Here is a 17637-nt window from a genome sequence, read left to right on the forward strand (position 1 = left end):
CTTTCTTTCTTTCTTTCTTTCTTTCTTTCTTTCTTTCTTTCTTTCTTTCTTTCTTTCTTTCCTCCTCTTTCTTTCTTTCTTTCTTTCTTTCGTTCCTTCCTTCTTTCTTTCTTTCTTTCTTGCTTTCCTTCCTTCCTTCCTTCCTTTCGTAATTTCCTTTCTTCCATCCTTTCTTTCTCAGTTTTTTTTAAGTTTTCTTGCTGTCTTTTATTCTTCCTTTCTTCTTCACTCTTTAGAAATGCTAATCACAATGCTAACGTTAATAGTGAAACAGTGTCGGTTATCTGTTTTTACAGGAACAGACATTTGTTCACAAATTTTGATTATATTCATATCTACTGTGGTCTCGATGCAAGAACTGGATAGGGCAGCTGCAATGCTTCACAGAATTTTCCAAAGTTAACTGGAGAGAAAATTGGCGCCACCGTCGTCTATTCGAGTTTTCTAAAGAGCACCTCATACGCAGAGCACCTCAGCTAATCCACGATGCTCCCACTCGTGCTGAAATGAAATTCTTTGTGTGTCTTCACTACGTTAACAAAATCGATGCTTATGAACAAAATCGAATACTGAGGCCCAAAATAAAGCTATATTGAAAAGTTTCATGTAATGCGTGCATATAGAGTTATGGAATGACGGAGTCCTTACTCTATATAGATGCCCAGAAATCTTAGATTTCCACCGGTTTTGCGCATGATTTCTATACCCTTTCCGCATAATTTTCTGATTTCTGTTTCATACGTATGACGTCATATGAAATCCGTATAAATTTCAACACTTAATTATCCGTTGTGCCTACAGACGATGTACATGTCGAATAATGAAAATTTTCTTATAGAATGTTTAAACGCAGAAAACGCACTTCAAGTCTGCTTCGGGCCCGTGGATTCTGTGTGCTACAGAATGCACTTTGTTCAGACGCGCCGCCAACGCTGCTGATGATGACAACGCTTACAACGATGACGATGGCTTTGATGATAATAATGATGTGTGGTGCCGGATGATATTTTTTGATGGATGACGCATTGCGTAATGGGATTCGAGACGCACAATTTTTGCGTCTTGATTAGGCCGTAAGAGCCACAGAGGCTAATTAGCGCTTTACAAATTATATTTCTACATAATGATGGCACTGAAGTTTAAGGACACACCAATTATATTGATGGTGATGATTAGGACGACGATAACGATGATAGGTATTGCGGATTAGTCATTCTTTATTAGAATTGCAAAAACACTTGTATTTTTTTACCACCACCTGGTCTTAATTGCCTCGCGAATACCACCCATGGGTGATTGATAACTCAGAAATTACATTTTTATATAGTGAGAAAGTTCAATTTCTTGAAGGCACCAACTGAGAATACTCAGAACGATGTCTTCCATTTTACTGTGAGTGTTCAAAGAGCAAGCTGTATCTTTGTTAAATTTTTTTCTCGAAAACTGCGGGAAAGAAACCTCCTGGAGCAGCGCTCTAGTTCGTCTTGCATCAGAAGAAAGGTCATTGACCCCTCTCCCCATCTGGAGGCGACAGCTTTATATGCACGAAAGCGTTGCTTGAATAGCTTTGGAATGCCATCTGTCGCTCTCGTCAGAATTTGATCTTTACAATATCGAACGCATGTCTGGCTTGCTTGGCACGTCTGTGCGACCTTTGTATGAGACGGCTGGCGAGAAGAGCAGCATTAAAGTTGAGTTATTTTTTCTCCCGCATAAACGTATCCTACTTGCGTTAGCTTATCGAGCTAATCACTTTTCTCGGTCTTTGAGCGACCGCGTCTGATCTTAGTGGCGCGTCTTGTGAGTCATCGGACTGTAGCGCATTCGTTCGGGCTAGGAGTGCTGTAGATGCCTCTTGTAGGTCCCCGTCATGACGAGTGAAAATGCCACCACTGCTTGGACTAATAAGCTACTCCACTATAGACGAGGGGGAACCAGGCTCATGATTGTTCGGAGGTAACTCTGGGGAGTTTTTTTCTTTTTTTTTACGCGACAGTTTTAAAGGGGCTGTGAAGGGGGCTCTAATAAAGTTGCGCCATGCCTGGGAAATTGAAGCACGCCGCTTCACGAATAGTGTCCAGCAAGGATTTTTTAATTGCGCTTTGTAGAAGCTTAGTTATCTGTAGTCAGAATTTGAATTTCAGCGTCTTCGCGCATTTCCCTCTCCTCTCGCCACTTTTTGCACGCTGGAAGGTAGGCGCTCCTTCGCCGACCCCCCTCTGGGAGCGGAGCTTCCCGAACCGCCGGAGCTAAGCAGGTCATTGGCCGCGGCCACGGTAGCTGCCTCACGTCTGAAAGAATCTAACCAATGGCCACCTCTCACCTTGTCTACGCAGATGCGGGGGACAGAGGAGGGTGCGAGCATGAAAAAGTTGCCGGGAAGGGCTCGCCAAATTTGACGCGTGATTGTGGGTCGTCTGCTGCGTGTAGAAGAGTATTATTTGGCTCTGGTTTTCATGGCAACACAGTGCAGTGATTAAGTGAGTTAATGTGCTCTCCTCGGAAGGCGTTTCAGAGCCCCTTTAAGGCTCCAGCTATGCAGGAAATCGGGCATGGTCAGCGTTGTGAGCGAAAAATTGGCCGGAGTAGGTGACATAGGTGGCCACCTTATGTCCAACCTGGTGTACTAGACTCTGCCGGGCCTCGCGCAACCCTCCAGGGTCGAAAAATGGGCCGGTCAAGTGACCTGGTCACGTCATCGTAGGTCACTTGACCTTTTGGGGTCATCACAACCTGCCCACCGGATTGTGAGGAACCTGGCCACCATGGCATTGGTGATTGGTCAAGTTAGTGATTGGTCGCGAAAGGTTGTCCGGGAAGAGCAGCACGGGTTTCACAAGGCCCAGCGACGCCAGCACCTGCCATCGCAGGGGAGTGGTGCATGGGTGGTATGAGGACTCCCAGAGATCTATGGATGTAGAGAAGGACCAATTCCGCATATATGGTCATTCACCCATTAGCGCTATCGCGTCATACTGTTAAGGAGGCATACCCAAAAATTCCGGACAAAAGCATTTTTGAGCGGGAAACCGCTTATGAACGCAATTTTTTATACAATGTAAGATTTCACAATAATAATAATAATAATAATAATAATAATAATAATAATAATAATAATAATAATAATAATAATAATAATAATAATAATAATAATAATAATAATAATTGGTTTGTGGGGGAAAAGAAATGGCGCAGTATCTGTCTCATATATCGTTGGACACCTGAACCGCGCCGTAAGGGAAGGGATAAAGGAGGGAGTGAAAGAACTAAGGAATAGAGAGGTGCCGTAGTGGAGGGCTCCGGAATAATTTCGACCACCTGGGGATCTTTAACGTGCACTGACATCCCACACCATACGGGCGCGTTAGCGTTTTGCCCCCATAAAAACGCAGCCGATTTCACTACAATATTTAATATATCAGCATATCACCCGATGGCAGTCTTGCACTTTTCATTCTGCCCCGCCGTGGTGGCTCAGTGGTTAGGGCGCTCGACTACTGATCCGGAGTTCCCGGGCTCGAACCCGACCGCGGCGGCTGCGTTTTTATGGAGGAAAAACTCTAAGGCGCCAGTGTGCTGTGCGATGTCAGTGCACGTTAAAGATCCCCAGGTGGTCGAAATTATTCCGGAGCCCTCGACTACGGCACCTCTCTCTTCCTTTCTTCTTTCACTCCCTCCTTTACCCTTCCCTTACGGCGCGGTTCAGGTGTCCAACGATACATGAGACAGATACTGCGCCATTTCCTTTCCCCCCAAAACCAATTATTATTATTATTTCATTCTTTTAGCGTTTCGCTATCGTCAAAAGCGTTCTCATTGTTTTTCTGTGGGCCCCGCCGCGGTGGCTCAGTGGTTAGGGCGCTCGACTACTGATCCGGAGTTCCCGGGTTCGAACCCGACCGCGGCGGCTGCATTTTTATGGAGGAAAAACGCTAAGGCGCCCGTGTGCTGTGCGATGTCAGTGCACGTTAAAGATCCCCAGGTGGTCGAAATTATGCCGGAGCCCTCCACTACGGCACCTATTCTTCCTTTCTTCTTTCACTCCCTCCTTTATCCCTTCCCTTACGGCGCGGTTCAGGTGTCCAAAGATATATGAGACAGATATTGCGCCATTTCCTTTCCCCCCAAAACCAGTTATTATTATTATTTCATTCTTTTAGCGTTTCGCTGTCGTCAAAAGCGTTCTCATTGTTTTACTGTGGCAGTCTTAACTGTTCGATTCGAGCGATGGAAGCACTTTAAAAGGAAGATTTCGCTACGTACCAGAAGAACGGAGCATTACCTTCACTATATCTATTTGAGTGTCTTACAATTTTTCAATTTTCGAACTTTTCGTCCGAGAATGGAGAATGTTCGACACGCCTAGGTTTACCCTCCATGTTTTTTTTTTGATCATCTAGAGTTAATGTTGTCAAGAGAGGGAGGTAGGCAAAGAGAGGAGCTTCACCGGGAAAAAGCAAAGGCATGCTGCCCGGCCTTGAGGGAGGGATGAGGAGATATACCCATGAAGGAGAAAGTGAGCTAAGTAGGAATGTTGCCTGCCGTAGCCAGAAATTCCTTCAATTAGACCCGAAATATCCTATTTCAGGCCCTTTGTTTTCTGCAGCTGGTTGAAAACTCCGTCTGCTTGAAAAGAGACAATTTTGATACTTAAAATTTCGCGGAACTCGTTTGAAATTCCATTTCCGCGAAATTTTACTTTTCAAATTGGCTGAAACGGGGAAAATTCTTCGAATGGAGACTGACTGGAGTTGAGAGGAAATAAAGTTAGAGAGGACTCTGCGACACAGCTGTGATGTAGACCCAACGCCCTTTCTTTTATCTTTCTTTCTCTCTGTCTCTTTCTGTCTTCTCTTCTTTCTTTCTCTCTTTGTTCCTTTCTTCCTTTTTGTCTCCCTTTCTTTCTTCCTTCCTTTCTTTCCTTCCTTCTTTCTTGCTTTGTCCTCGTCTCTTTCTCAATTTCTTTCTTTGTCTTTCTCTCTTCGTATCTTTCGTTCTTTCACTCTGTACTTCGTTCTCTCCTTTAATATTTCTTGCTTCAACATTCTTTGTTTATTTAAACCTTTTTTCCTTTCTGTCTTTCTCACCCTGCGAGACCAGCAGCATAACGCGACTCTGTGCTTCCCCATACACATCATCCGCGACTTTCCATTTCTGTTAAACCACTAAAGGCGTCGGTAGACGACACAAAAGAAAGAAAAAAGAAGACAGAGAGAAACACTCAGACATTTTCCAGTCTTAACCTTTTCGCGCATCACAGACTTTTTATTGTTTTTCCCCTTCAATTTCGTTCGTTTTTCTTCATTAAAGAAGACATAAACCGCTTCTCTTGCCGCTCTAACGAGCCGCGCACGCGTAGGGAGAGAGATTAGAGAGAAAGAGAACATCGCGGCGGATGCCGCCCTTCAACGATTCTCATGACGCACTTACCGCCATCTGTCGCCGCGACATTTCCTGGCGCGGATGTCGTCGTTGCGACAACGCCGCCGCCGCGCAGAGCGCAAGTTTCGAGCGTGAAATCCTCATTTCCCTCCCTCACACGCACACACCAGCTGTCCTACTATAGCCTCTTACCCTCCTCCTCGCTCACAGGCAGAGCCCACGGGGCCATTTGTGTTCCTGATTGTCGCCAATGGCAGGGTAGGAGTAGCCCTAGCAGCACAGGACATCGGCCCAACGTTGGGAACACATTGGCAAATGATGGTCATTTGCCAATGCATATCCAACATTGGGCCGATGTTCATTTTCCAATGTGCTCCCAACGTTGGGCCGATGTTTCATGCTGCTTGGGAGGTAGGTGTTGGTATCGGAGAAGGGTCCGTTTCGTGCTTGCAGTGCTTATGTTATGTCGCATCTGTCCGCGTCGCCTAATGGTATACCCTTCTGTCGCTAGCATACGCCCTCTCTTCTGCGTACACATCTGCGTGCTGGCGTGGTGAGATTCAGTTTATTTCTAGGAAGGACGTTACCGTGTAGCAGGCTTTCTAGCGAACGTGTTTTCCGCCGATGGGTTGCGAAAACTCAGGGCCACATGTGATGCGGATCTGTTCCGGGAAAATTTTGTGGTGTAGTGCGCGATGTCGCCCGTTAGTTTGTGCGACTTGCGAAATACCGTTACGAAAGTCTACCTGTGCGTGCCGAGTCTGTTTCGATGCAGAGATTATAGAAGGCTTGATCGCCCCAATACGATTTAAAACACCCAGACATGACGCATATTTCATGAAAGCGTCGGTGAGCTTTGTTGCGCGGCAGTCTGCGGATATCCGAATCTCTGGCCAATCGACGCTCGGTTTGTTCATGTCTAAGGGTAAGGGCATATTCATGCGGTCCTAACATTCGAGCCTGCAATAGTGAGGCAGTGAGAATGCTGCGTAACTTTTTTTAAATTCATTTACAGCATTCATTTACGTGCGCATACACACCATGAGCACCTCCAAAACTTAGGGGTCAGCCTCTCCCATCCCCCCAGTATCCAATCGTGGGTGCCTCTGGTGAACCTAGATACGCAGTTAGCATCGAGATCAAAGCAGAGTTTGTTATCATGATCTACATTGCAGAAATTGTAGATATATTGAATATCTATTAATAAAATCACCTAAATCGGATGGTCCTTAAGTGTAACGAAGTGGATTCCAAGAGAAGGCAAGCGTAGCAGCGGGCGGCAGAAAGTTAGCTGGATTGATGGGGTTAAGAAGATTGTGGGGATAGGGTGGCCACACCTGGCACGGGACAGGGTTAACTGGAGAGATATGGGAGAGGCCTTTGACCTGCAGTGGGTGTAGTCAGGCTGGTGATGCTAATAATAATGATGAAATAAAACATCATATAAAGCTGGGCTTGAAAAGTCTTGAAACAGTAGACCTTCGCACGGGCGAATTAGCAGGAAACTTAATAATAATTCGATGCTGATGCAAAATTATGTCAACAGGGCGATCTTTCGTTGGAAAGACGCTGCTGGACATGTGTGTTTCTGGCTGGTGATAATTTCGCTTCGCTTTGAGAAATGCATGAAGTGTTCATGTAATACTAAGGAATTATTTTCTTTTTGCTTGAGGAAACTAAACCCCAAGATATTGGTGCAGCCGGTGGTATAGGCAGTGGTGTACGTGCACTGTTTCTGCGAGGTTCTTAGAGTTTTTCATCTCTTTTGTAAAATGAAAAAAAAAATCAAAATTTGCATTTAGGTTGGCACACTGTTTTGCCGAAAGCGTGGATTTGTCTGTAGAATTTTAACTGCGGCACCATTGAGATTAATATATATCGGGATCAATATTAATGAAAACGCAATAATAGTATTCCAATAGCATTCCTACAGTCACAGTCACTTCTGAACAATGGTCATTCCTCGTTCCGGAACAGATTATGGCCGTCACATCATCATAAACGCTTCATTTAGTCGCCACTAGAAAGCGATGTTCTCTTTGTTTATAAATGAGTTGTGATGCGAAAAAAGGAACTGTTACTGCCTCAACACAGTGTGCTAGCAGTGCTGATTCCTGCCGTTGTTTTGCGATACGCCGCCAGTATGTAAATGATGCCACGGATCTCTAAAGCTATGATACGGCAGCTTCTACTTTGGCCCCCTCCATTTGTTTGTAAATGGGTTCACGTAACGTTATATTCATTCAAGTTTTTTAAATTTCTGAAGCACATTTCCTGCTTTGTCTGAACAAAAACCAAGACTTTTTCAGTTGAATTCACATTTTTGGCCTATTATTCGCGAAGCCTAAAATGAAGTCGATAATTTCACGACATTCTCGCTGTGATTCAACTAGCCCACGACCAGTCTTGTCTGCTGAAAACTGCGGACACTACATTCTCAGAACGGCTCAAAATTTGTGAGCCGCTGCCGGTTAGTGACAGCATACCGCAGAGGCGAGGCCTCCGTCAGCTAGACTGTTAGCTTCCATAATGACAGGGAAGAGGTATTTCCTCTTTCCTGCTGGCTTCCCGCTTAAACTTCCTTGTCCATCTTTGCTAGATAGTGCCCACAAAAAGGCAAAAGTTTTCGGAGAAATGAAATCGAAGTGAAAACTTTCCCCCTGCTGTAGGCGTTCGTTTTTACCAGTGTTTAATGTAAAAATTTACGCAACCGACGTTAGTGAAATAACTTGCACAATCGACTACCTCGTGCCCATGTGTTGAGCGTGCGCTTAACTTTTCGCGCTTTTCTGAAGCAAAATAAAAAAAATACCCAAGTTTTAACCTCAACTATACCCAAAGGTCGAGCGATATCACTTTGGCTATGTCCCGGACCAAATTTGGAGGTTGCCGTCGTGTCGGCCACGATCAGATATGTTTTGACATCGATTTTGGTTCATCTGTCAAAGTGAATCTGTTGCTAACAAGTGCTTCTCAAGCTTAAAACAAGGCCAAATCAAACACAGAACGGTGAGCGACTTTTGCGTTGAGTAGAGCTACCGCTCTAAAATCACTCCTAGACGTATATATAATTGGTTTTTGGGGGAAAGGAAACGGCGCAGTATCTGTCTCATATATCGTTGGACACCTGAACCGCGCCGTAAGGGAAGGGATAAAGGAGGGAGTGAAAGAAGAAAGGAAGTGACGTTGAATAATAATAATAATAATAATAATAATAATAATAATAATAATAATAATAATAATAATAATAATAATAATAATAATTGGTTTTTTGGGGAAAGGATATGGCGCAGTATCTGTCTCATATATCGTTGGACACCTGAACCGCACCGTAAGGGAAGGGATAAAGGAAGGAGTGAAAGAAGAAAGGGAGAAAGAGTTGCCGTAGTGGAGGGCTCCGGATTGATTTCGACCACCTGGGGATCTTTAACGTGCACTGCCATCGCACAGCACACGGGCGCCTTAACGTTTTGCCTCCATAAAAACGCAGCGGCCGCGGCCGGGTTCGAGCCAGGGAACTCCGGATCAGTAGCCGAGCACTGAGCCACCACGGCGGGCACTCCTAGACGTGCAATTCATCACGTAGCCACACAGCGCCGATCGCAGACGCAGGAGAGAGGGATAACGGAGAGTAAGGGTAGAAAGGAGGAGGGCTATTCAGCGATCTTGGAGGCCAATAAATAGTCATACTAGACTCTAATATATCGTGGGCCGTTTTCACTATTGAAAGACCTTACAAACGTCTGTTTATTGATTAGCGAAAATGCACTGCTATTTGCGTTATGCAACAAATTTTGCAATGCTTTTACGATCAAGTAAATCCTCTGGGAAAAACATGACGGCAGCCAACGGTCGCCGACACCTAGGAGCATAGGGGATGTTTTCTTTTTAATCTATTGTATGCGGTGTTCATAAATTGAAGAATTAAAGGGTAATTTTTTTAAACATAATTCATTAGAAAGCAGAAGAAAAAACAGTCACATGGCGCTGGTGGGATCCGAACCATCTACCTGCGAATTTCATGTCCGGTGCCCTACCAACTGAGCTACTGCGACGGCTGTGCAACCTTCTGCTTTCGGCGGCATTTATGCGTAGTGTAACTGAACCTTGAGAGTGTTCACCAGCGCCACCCTCGTTCATAGTGGCGGACGTAGTACGTCCTGTATTGTCAAGTATGTAATATTCAAATTCAATTCAAATTCTTTATCCATGAAAACACAATAAAAGTGTGTCCAGCACTGTTTTGACCCGTAGCCGTAGACTAGTTATGGGTCCAAAAAAAATGAAATTCTATAATGCAGACACTTCGTTACATGCACAATAAAAACTTGGAAGAGCGGATAGAGGGATATATACATAATACAAATCACAATATAAAGCATAACAAGGAACAGTCGCTTCAATTCAAAAACATCGTGCATGTTAAATTACAATAATAAATGGGATGCGAACAGCAAATAGATGTCATTTACCATAATTAATGCATGCGCTGAAAGAATTTTTTAGCTGTAAGTGCAAAATTTTGAGCCCCTCCTTACCTTTCCTCTGTGAATCAGCTAGGCTCGCCGTCTGCTCAGTGCACCTGTTTTATGTCGTCAAGGGCCGTCGGTAAACTGGCATAGCACGTGATTGCAAAAGCGTTTCAAAAGTCTGACGTAAGGTCGGAACTGACAACGTCGGAGCGCCGGAAGCTCGCAAGTGGTGCAGATGAAACAGCAGTGAAATGAAAGACTCTATTGCAGGGCGGTGTTGCTGCGTTCTGGTCATACGCTGTTCATATTTTTCCGCCGTCTATATATAAACTCGCCTGTTCTGCCGTTACCACGGCTTAACCTTCATATTTTTATTTTTTTTACGTGGCGACAGTCCGTGTTGGACAGAGCCGTGCGCAACAGAGCAGAGAACGGCAGGCGACAAGGAACGGTGAGCAGACGGCACGTTTTCTTGGATATCTTTTAGTCTAACAGGAAGAGAATATAGGGGCTCGTTATGACGTACATGACAGAAGTCAACAGCGACCGAAACCAATGAGCATAGGGGATGTTTTTTTTACAATTTGCGGTCTTAATAATTAATTGGTGATTCAAAGTGTAAATATTCAATCCCTTAGATACAATTGATGAGAATGTAGAAGAAAAGCAACCACGTGTCGCTGGTGGTATCCGAACCCAAGACATCCGAATTTCGCGTCCAGTGCTCTGTCAACTCAGCCACGGCGTCGGCAGTCCAATCTTCTTCTTTTGGGGTATTTATGTTTCGCGTATAACCGAAAATTGAGAGTGTTCGCCAGCGCCGCCCTCATCCATAGCTGCGGACGTAGCGCGTCCTGTATTACCGAGACTGCCACGTGGGAACGTGGTCGAACGGTGAGGGCGGAAGCTGTGGGAGAACCTTCTGATACTACCTACGGCTTCAAGACTGTCAAATTCGAGGTCCTCGATGAACAATTAAGCATACAAATTCAGGAAAAAGAGATGCTCGTTATGACATACACGAAGGAAATTAGCAGCCACCGAAACCAATGGTCACAGGGGACATTGTTTTTAATTTATGGTGTTTAATCTAACAACTTCATAGAGTTACTTGGCGTGAAAAATTGCCCTGCGATCGTTCATTTATCACGACAATGACGTGAAATGTGACCATTGTACTTGGCTTCGTTAGTATAAGGCCGAAAACCGTGAGCAAACAGTAGAAACAAAGCTTTTTCTTGAGGAAACTCTTCAAAAAGCCTTCGGTAATTCAGAAAGGGAGGGGGGGGGATGCTAAAGGGATTTTTCAATATATACTAGGTAGAGACGCGGCGCAGGTATAGTTCAGCAGCCGAATCCTCGTTTTCAGTCCATCGCTGTACTCCATGAAAACATTACAGGGCTAAAACCCGTCCTGTCGTCTTACACAGCGGAATACAGTCTCCGGCGACAGTTCATTGTCTCTATTAGAAAGAATCCTCTATAGTCCGATACAAATCAAGAACGCAGCGGCTGTTCCCGGTCAAAGGACCCCCTTCCAGCCAATGACGTCGGCCGATTCTCATGACCCTGCTAGCGTGACAATGCAGGGAGTGGCTCCACAATGGAGAGAGGGGTCTATCTCCGACAATGGAGGGAACGGATTATCTCCTTTCATCTATCACTCCCTGCTTTGTCACACTAGCATGTACATGAGAATCGGCCGATGCCATTGGCTGGAAGGGAGTCCTTTGACAGGGAAAAGCCGCTGCATTCCTAAGTTGTATCCAACTACAGGTGCTTCAAGTTTCGAGAGGCTTTCATAGATGGCGCCAGCTGCGTAAGCGACGGAGTAAAGCAATAGCGCCATGAGCAACGCTGCAGGAGGCCAAGCGCATCGTCCTGCGGCCAACCTATCAGGCGGAGTGATACAGCTTTGTTTGTTTCCCTTTATTACCAATATGAGTTGTCGGTGAGTGTAGACAAAAGTATACAACAGTTGTATCTGGCCAGTACTTATCTACGGGGCAGAAACGTGGAGGCTAACGAAAAAGGTTCAACTTAAGATAAGGACAGCTCAGGGGGCTATAGAAAGAAAAATGATAGGTGTAACGTTAAGAGACAGGAATAGGGCACAGTGGATCAGGGAACGTATAGGGTCAATGGCATCCTAGTCGAAATCAAGGGCAAGAAATGGGCTTGGGCAGGACATGTAATGCGAAGGCAAGATAACCGCTGGTCCTTAAGGGTAACGGAGTGGATTCCAAGAGAAGGCAAGTGTAGCAGGGGGCGGCAGAAGGCTAGGTGGGCGGATGAGATCAAGAAGGTTGAAGGGATACGGGGGCCGCACTTGGCACAGGACAGGCTTAATTCGAGAGATATGAGAGAGGCCTTTGTTCTGCAGTGCGCGTAGTCAGGCTGATGGTGACGGTGATTATGACAGACAAGCCGCATACGAAGTTTGCACTTCCCAGCATTCCCGTGATAAATAACAGTGATACTTTTGTAGGGATAGATGCATTATACTAGCATTTCGAGCCTTCAGCGTGGCGGCGCCGCCACGTGGTCACGTGGTTGGTCACGTGGTGCATGGTTGATCACGTGATGCGAAGCAGCTGCCGGCGGCGCGGCGCGCCGACGAAACCGATTGGGGGGGGGGGGGGGGGGAGTGGCTAGTGGGAAAGGGGGAGAGAGTGAATCACGTCCAGGGACGAAGATGGAGAAGGAACGCCCAGCGAAACGGAGCGGCGAAAGACTGACTTTGCAATTCGACTGAGCGAGTTCCACTCGGCCAACTGTAGCCATCGCGTCACTCCAGGTTTAACCAGGGCTAAACCACGGCCATTTTTTACGACCTCTTGCTTCTCTTTCACGATAACCCGGCCACAAGGGCTTCCCTGGATTGTGACGCGAATCCTCACAACCATATGCATTGACGAACCTTAGCGCTGCAGAGGTGCTGCGATTCTCCAGACTGATCCATAGGGGGCGTTACTTACCACGACACTTCGAGTTTCGCAATCTAGAGAGAAATAGAGAGAGCGACAGCGAGTGAAAAATGGCGCCACGTATGTCTCCAGCTCGCGGGGTCCCACAGCATCCGGTGGAAACCTGCTGTGCACAGGGGGCTCTAGCATTGTTGCATTGCAAGCGTTCCTTCGTGCTGCATCACCGCAAAAACGGAGCGCGTAAAACAAATTGGCACTGTTGCCATCGCTAAACGGCGAAACTCTACATCGATGCCACGGCGTAACCGATAAGCACTCTTTGATACTTCGGCGCAGCGCAGTAACAATGGACATGAAAAAGCCTAGTGGACGAGAAGGTTGATGCAGCACTGTCCCGTGTCTCCGAGAAGGTTGATGCAGCACTGTCCCGTGTCTCCGAGCTACGTGTCCATGTCAGTCCATGTCCTGTGTATAACGCTGTGCATGCCCAAAATACCACTTTGCTCAAAAACATACCTTTGACAGATGCTCGAGTCGCAACTAAAGCGGTGCCAAGGTCTGGACGATGACAGAGTGGACAATTGACTCATAGCATTTATTTGTTTTCTTTTATGCATGGCAATAAACAATACTTGATATGAGGATCCATAGCGCGAAAAGTCGTGACAGGACCGAACAGAAGCGCGAACTTCCACTGAACGCTTCATTGGCGCTTATTATTATTAATATTTGTATGAAGGTGCAAATCAAGGGCAGAAAGTTTATAAACCTTCATAAACCCTCTATAGCGCCCATAAAGCGTTCAGTGGAAGTTAGCGCTTGTGTTCTGCTTTGTCTCTGCTTTTTGGGCTATGGAACCTCTTGTGAATCTCCCACTAGTCCGAAACATCACCGTTCTAAGTACTAGGTAGTATCTAGGAGTTGTTTCGACGCAGACGCGCACTGCATGGGGCTGTCTAAAGAGGGCGTAAGGAAATTTTTGCTAGTGCAAGGTTACTTATAAATTTCATCCTTATAGGCAGCTATGGTATAGGGACCTACGTGCAGCGAGCCGTAATTAGAACGATGCAGCTGCGGGAGCCCTTCGATAATAGCAGATGCCAAAGCGCTTGACGCGTGTGGAAAAACTGGCACCATGACTGATGGAGGATTACGTGGTGAAGGAATTGTTCCTCCGTCTATTAATGCGAAAATAGGCTTACGGACGGTCCATTGCTGATACTTGAGTGGAAATTGTGTCTGCCTCTTACGCAACGAACTGGTCTCGCTTTCCAGAAAAAAAAAAAAAAACTAGGCGAAAAGTGCGGAAAGATGCTGTATTTAAAAGCAGAGTTTTCCACCCGCTACGATGGAACAACGCGAAGATGCTCTCGCGTGTGAACTTTCTACTGGTACGTAGTTCTTGGCCAGGAATTAAAACACTGTGCCTTGCGAACGCCCCAGCCAATTAGAGGATCAAACGAGGGACAAACGAGGTGGTAGCTGGAGCTAATTATAAATAACTGGTTCATATATCGTCAGCAGAAATATGTGCAATCGATCGATCGATCGATCGATCGATCAATCAATCAATCAATCAATCAATCAATCAATCAATCAATCAATCAATCAATCAATCAATCAATCAATCAATCAATCAATCAATCAATCAATCAATCAATCAATCAATCAATCAATCAATCCATGCATCCATCCATCCATCCATCCATCCATCCATCCATCAATCAGCCAACCAACGAACCGACCGACCGATCAATTAATCATCAATCTATCAAAGTTGCCCATGAACAGCCATTTGGGCTGTATTCCGGAGCATGGGTCATAATTACAGAAGTTAAGTCCATCAGATAAATGAGGTATACCGAGAAATATCAAGAAGGACACAACAGATAGCAAGACTAAGTAATGCAATAGAAATCAGTGAAGAATACAAAACCAAATAATAACAATAATATAATATAATATAATAACTATCACTTAGAAAATTGTATAGTATAATGTCGGGTCTGCCGAAGCCTCTGCATGGCCCTCTGGAGTACAGGTAACAATAATTCTATCTTTATTTACTTATTCATTCCCCCAGTGCTCCTAAACAGGGGCTTTACACGAGGAATGGCCGAATTCAGTGACCGAAGGAGATAAAATATAATGTTGATAGCTTTCTTGACGCGAACATTTACTTGATCAGAGCTGAGGCCCGGTGAAAAGTAGCCAGACTAAATGTTGCGGAACCAAAAAAAAAAAAAAAGAAGGCATGTCCACCGCGGAGGCGTAGTTCTAAGCCAGCAACAAACAACAAACCCGGAAGAACATCAGAGCGAGCTCAACTCATTCGGCGCCTTTTTCGAACCAGGATCTTTGTAAGTTGATCGCTTGACAGCCGCATGCAATACGCTTTATCTTCGACGACAGCCAAGGTTGTGCTCAGACGTGGAATCATGATGTCACGCGTTTGCTCGAAAGCCAGAATCTATCTTAGTTGCGGAGATCGCTACATCATTTATATCAATAGCCAATCTAGCCTCATGGTGACCCTCCCCTGGGGCTCACGTGATGTATTGCCCTGGCTAGAGCTGTGTCCCTTCCACTCAATCCAGAAGGAAGCCTGTTGATGAAATGTATTGTTCTTCTTGCGCAGTCGCCACGCGTCGATGGAAACAAAGGAAAATTCCAGGGGTGCACTTATGTCTTCTTAGGCGCAGAAATGCGAAAGCATCTCTCTTACTGCTGCCGGTTATGCTGCTGCATGTTCGTTTCTTCGTTTCTTTATCCCTTTGCCGTTTCTAAGTGGTGTTTTCGCTCTATCTTCGGTTCTGCCGCATTAGAAGACATCATGTGTCCCGTAGCTTGAGTGTCTAGTAAGTGCAGCCAAGTACTAATTAATCAGTTAATTTTGTTGCTTAAGTAACTAGATCAGTAATTAAGTAGTTCATCAATTCGAATAAACTACCGATGAATGTGGGAAGTAAATCATTAATTGAACTAATTAATTCGGCCAATTAAGTAATGACACAGTTCATTTATACTTTTGAGGATTTAATTGAATACATTAAACTTGATTAACTACGTAAATAATTCAGTAATTATTTGTTTCATCAATTGATTAAATTACCGATTAATTTGTGAAGTACTTCACTAACAGAACTAATTAACATTTCGTAGAATTATTTATTATAATCTCATTCAGTATTCACTTATTATTTATTCATGCTCATTACATAATTATTTCATGAACTATCTAAATATTACCCCTATAAAGGATGACTAGCAATTGGTGCGAACACGCTCTGCCGACACGCCCTGCCGACAGGTCCTGTATTCATGCCATTCATTAGACAAGAGATGCTTTTGCATTAATAGAAGCTTCGCGGTTTCCCGGGTTCGAACCCGACCGCGGCGGCTGCGTTTTTATGGAGGCAAAACGCTAAGGCGCCCGTGTGCTGTGCGATGTCAGTGCACGTTAAAGATCCCCAGGTGGTCGAAATTATCCCGGAGCCCTCCACTACGGCACCTCTCTCTTCCTTTCTTCTTTCACTCCCTCCTTTACCCTTCCCTTACGGCGTGGTTCAGGTGTCTAACGATAAATGAGACAGATACTGCGCCATTCCCTTTCCCTCCAAAACCAATTATTATAATAATAATAATATAAATATTAATTGGTTTTTGGGGAAAGGAAATGGCGCAGTATCTGTCTCATATATCATTGGACACCTGAACCGTGCCGTAAGGGAAGGGTAAAGGAGAGAGTGAAAGAAGAAAGGAAGAGAGAGGTGCCGTAGTGGAGGGCTCCGGAATAATTTCGACAACCTGGGGATCTTTAACGTGCACTGACATCGCACAGCACACGGGCGCCTTAGCGGTTTTCCTCCATGAAAACGCAGCCGCCGCGGTCGGGTTCGAACCCGGGAACTCCGGATCAGCAGCCGAGCGCCCTAACCACTGAGCCACCGCGGCGGGTCCGCTGTTTCTCTTAGCCGGCGATTCCGCGTAACGTCCAAGATAATTATTTTGTTAGAAGACACAGCGGGCGACCAGAACTAAGGTCAGCAATGAAGGGATCGTTGCTATCTGCCGCGTCAGTGACTGAAGCAACAAGGTTATAAAGAGAAAGAAAAAAAAAGGTGATCATGACTGCTCTGAAAAGGTTCCGGGGTAATGCTTTGTCATTTGGTCTCTCCACGAGCGTCGCATTGTAGCTCAGCTCTCTGCGCGACGAACTCTAGCTAAATAAAGAAAGCGAAAAAGACGGCTGAGACAGCGCGCAAGATAAAAGGCAGTGCGGACAGACGTCAGCCACATCTGAAACAACGGCTGCAGCACCGCCAAGCGCTACCGCGGCAGGAATCCGCGGCGCCGTCTTAATTTAGACGACTGGATTCCCGCTGGGATCGAAGAAGTAGGAAAAAATTTTTGTCAAGTTCCGCGAACTTTTACGTGGACTCCGTCCGTGCCAGCGCCTCCGCCGCTGCCTTGTATCTTTCACGACCGCTGCGCTGTGGTCCCTCCAGCAGTTTGTGCGAAACGTGTGGGCCGCGAACGACTCTCTCTCGCCACGTCGGAAGCTCCTACTGCAGTGTCTTCTCTGATTACTTGATTGTGCTTTTGCCCCTTTTCCGAGGTAAGACATTGAAATCATTCTCCCCTTTTCCTAATCCATAGCGGTGGCGCAGTTACTAAGCACCCTGGGTCCGCTGCGACGTGCTGCCAATACTAATGACCCTCTTTTTAACCCGCCGCGGTGGCTCAGTGGTTAGCGCGCTCGGCTACTGATCCGGAGTTCCTGGGTTCGAACTCGACCGCGGCGGCCGCGTTTCGATGGAGGCGAAACTCTAGTGGCCCGTGTGCTGTGCGATGTC

At 45.7% G+C, this 17637-nt stretch overlaps 1 protein-coding gene across 3 annotated transcripts in view; it reads left to right on the plus strand.

The window, feature by feature from the left end:
- LOC144104103 (synaptotagmin-1-like) overlaps positions 1 to 17637 on the plus strand; it is a 265166-nt gene that overhangs the window by 191866 nt on the left and 55663 nt on the right. Inside the window, exon 1 of one of the 3 annotated variants that reach the window (XM_077636909.1) lies at positions 5808 to 5935. The exons of 1 other annotated variant lie outside the window; for it this stretch is intronic. The gene's annotated coding sequence lies outside the window, so the exon portion shown is untranslated. Of the gene's footprint in view, positions 1 to 5807; positions 5936 to 10286; positions 10306 to 17637 lie in introns of those variants that run through there. One more of the 3 variants, XM_077636910.1, reaches the window with a different exon arrangement.

The sequence above is a fragment of the Amblyomma americanum genome, chromosome 9 (genome assembly GCF_052857255.1).
Source record: "Amblyomma americanum isolate KBUSLIRL-KWMA chromosome 9, ASM5285725v1, whole genome shotgun sequence".
Lineage (NCBI taxonomy): Eukaryota > Metazoa > Arthropoda > Arachnida > Ixodida > Ixodidae > Amblyomma > Amblyomma americanum.